At 38.7% G+C, this 3,076-nt stretch overlaps 1 protein-coding gene across 2 annotated transcripts in view; it reads right to left on the bottom strand.

Moving 5' to 3' along the window:
- The window catches only part of TICAM2 (toll like receptor adaptor molecule 2), a 14,384-nt gene that overhangs the window by 2,516 nt on the left and 8,792 nt on the right, over positions 1-3,076 (bottom strand). The gene's annotated exons all lie outside the window — the stretch shown is intronic.

Here is a 3,076-nt window from a genome sequence, read left to right as displayed (position 1 = left end):
ATGCCAAGAGCAAAAGACAAAGAGAGAATCTTAAAAGCAGCAAGAGAAAAACAGTTAGTTACCTACAAGGGAACACCCATACGATTGTCCGCTGATTTCTCAACAGAAACTATGCAGGCCAGAAGGGAGTGGCAAGAAATATTCAAAGTGATAAATAGCAAGAGCCTACAACCAAGATTACTGTATCCAGCAAAGCTATCATTCAGAATAGAAGGTCAGATAAAGAGCTTCACGGATAAGAAAAAGCTAAAGGAGTTCATCACCACCAAACCAGCATTATATGAAATGCTGAAAGGAATCCTCTAAGAAGAGGAAGAAGAAGAAAAAGGTAAAGATACAAATTATGAACAACAAATACACATCTATCAACAAGTGAATCTAAAAATCAAGTGAATAAATAATCTGATGAACAGAATAAACTCGTGATTATATTAGAATCAGGGGCTTAAAAAGGGACGGGACTGACTATTCTTGGGGGGGAAAGGGGTGTGGGGGATGCAGGAAGAGACTGGACAAAAATCGTGCACCTATGGATGAGGACAGTGGGGTGGGGGGTGAGGGCGGAGGGTGGGGTGGGAACTGGGTGGAGGGGAGGTATAGAGGGGAAAAAGAGGAACAACTGTAATAATCTGAACAATAAAGATTTAATTTTTAAAAAAATGAATTACTTTGGTATTATAATGAAGAGGTACCATACCACTCTATCCATCTGCAGTTAAAATCCAACTTCTCTATTATCAAATTATTGTATAGACTAGAAACATGAACATTTAAAGAAATAGAATATTCAAATATTAAGTACAAAATTTATATCTGCATCAAATACAAAACATAATACACAAATATTCTGATGTTGGCCGCAGGCAGCTCTACTGACTCAGCACAAAAAGATGAAAAATGTCAAATCTCACTGGTTTGGAGCTTTTTTGTTTGTCTAAGATCAGCCATTATGGTTATCGTGGGGCTGGTGGAGAAATTATAGTAAGGGTTGTAAAAAGTAAGGAATACTTTTTTCCAGCTAATTGTGAGAATACTGAATAAAAGTATTTATTTATATAAGGAAAAATCTCATTTTGGAAGTGAAATCTAGAAACAAACACTTGTGATTTTCTCCAATGAAATAAACAAAGAATCATTATTGTCTAAATTCATTCTTTTATTTTAAATACTAGAGGCCCAATGTATGGGATTCGTGTACTGGGGGGGGCGTGGCCTGCAGGGATCCGCCCACTGTGGGAGTGCCGTTCATCCCAGTCAGCCCAGCGGCGCTCCCACTGCATTGACTGTCTGCCTCCTGGTGGTCAGTGCGCAGCATAGTGACTGGTTGACCGGTCCTTCTTCTGTTTGGTGCCAGTCTGTGTCACGATAAGGAGACTGTGCCAGAGTGTCCATCAACTACATCAGTTAAATATGCTGTTTAATTCTGCAGATTTTTTTTTCATAGTAAGACATTCTCAATGAAGAAAGCAGCATGGTTTACATTGGATGCATGCTTCTTACATTATAGACGAGCACTTTGAGTAATACCAAGTAATACCGCTCTAGGAGACACAAAAGAGAATATGTAATTCATAAAACAAAAATATTAAAAATGAGATTAACAGAATTAGATGGAAAGGGAAGCTATAGACAAATCAAGGACCTAACACTATTAGGAAAAAAATAGAAACAGCAAAGAGTGAAGTAAATATGAAATCAAAACCCTATCAGTTAAGCATGGGGGAAAGACTTGAAAAAAAATCACAGAATATGGAAAGGAAAAAAAGACACCCTCCACCCCAATAAAGCAATTTGGAAAAAAAGATATAGCTATGGAGATTTCTTCTTTTTTTAATACATTTTATTGATTTTTTTTACAGAGAGGATGGGAGAGGGAAGGAGAGTTAGAAACATTGATGAGAGAGAAACATCGATCAGCTGCCTCCTGCACACACCCTACTGGGGATGTGCCCACAACCAAGGCACATGACCTTGACTGGAATTGAACCTGGAACCCTTCAGTCCGTAGGCTGACGCTCTATCCACTGAGCCAAACTGGCCAGGGCTGGAGATTTCTCTTAAAAGACAACCAATAAAATGAAAACCAATGCATCTGAAACAGAAAACCCACTGATCATAACAAAAACATTCAAAGATATAACAAATTCATCACCCTGATCCAAATGATCAATCTTACTGATGACAACTAGACATTATGTACCTCCTGGTATAATTTGATATGATATGCACAGCATAATGTATGACAAGATTGGCTAATGATGTCGAGTAACACAGCATATAGTCTGGGTTTGGAGAAGAGGTCCGGCCAGGAGGTGGCTATTTGGCATTTAAAACTTAAAGATTATATGAAATTATTAAGGGAGTGAGAAAAAGGAAGTGGATTTTGCCAGTCCCCACAATCATGTGAACCAATTCCTAAAATAAATCTCCCTTCCTCCCTCCATCTCTCCCCTCTCTCCCTCCTCTAACCTAGTATTAGTCATGTTTCTTTGGAGATCCCTAATACCGCCTTCTTTTAAACGTTTGTTGCCCTAAAATTAAGAGTTAACGTTTGCATTTTTAAAACATTATGGCCACTTGGGAAGAGAGGCTCCCAAACAATAAATAAAATAAAAATCATTAATAATTTGATAATAAAATACACGCACATATACAATTTTTAAATCTGTCCATGTATTTACCACAAAAAAAGTTTTTGTGTTTAAATCACAGCCTCTGAAATTTAACACATTTAAAAGTAATGCATCTAGGACTAGCCTTGAATCCTCCAGCCTTTTAGTTTTCTGTCCTATCTAAACAGCTCCATCTTGTGGCAAAACCAATGGGTTCTTGTCAGTTAATACATTTTCATGTTATTAATACCGTATTTGCCGGCGTATAAGACGATTTTTTGGCCCTGAAAAATATGCCTCCAAGTGGGGGGTCGTCTTATACGCCAGGTACACTTCAGATAGACTGCCCATAGTGCTTGCCCCGTGCCATAGTGGCCTCCCGATGCCCGCCCACTTCATTCCACATACCGTTCCGGCATCAGCAGCGCTGCTGGGTGTATGCTCGGCTGATATGCGATTTTGCT

This window comes from Myotis davidii, unplaced genomic scaffold (assembly GCF_000327345.1).
Source record: "Myotis davidii unplaced genomic scaffold, ASM32734v1 scaffold130, whole genome shotgun sequence".
In the NCBI taxonomy this organism is placed as follows: domain Eukaryota; kingdom Metazoa; phylum Chordata; class Mammalia; order Chiroptera; family Vespertilionidae; genus Myotis; species Myotis davidii.
The sequence above is the reverse complement of the archived record's forward strand: the minus strand, read 5'-3'. Positions and strand labels throughout refer to the sequence as shown.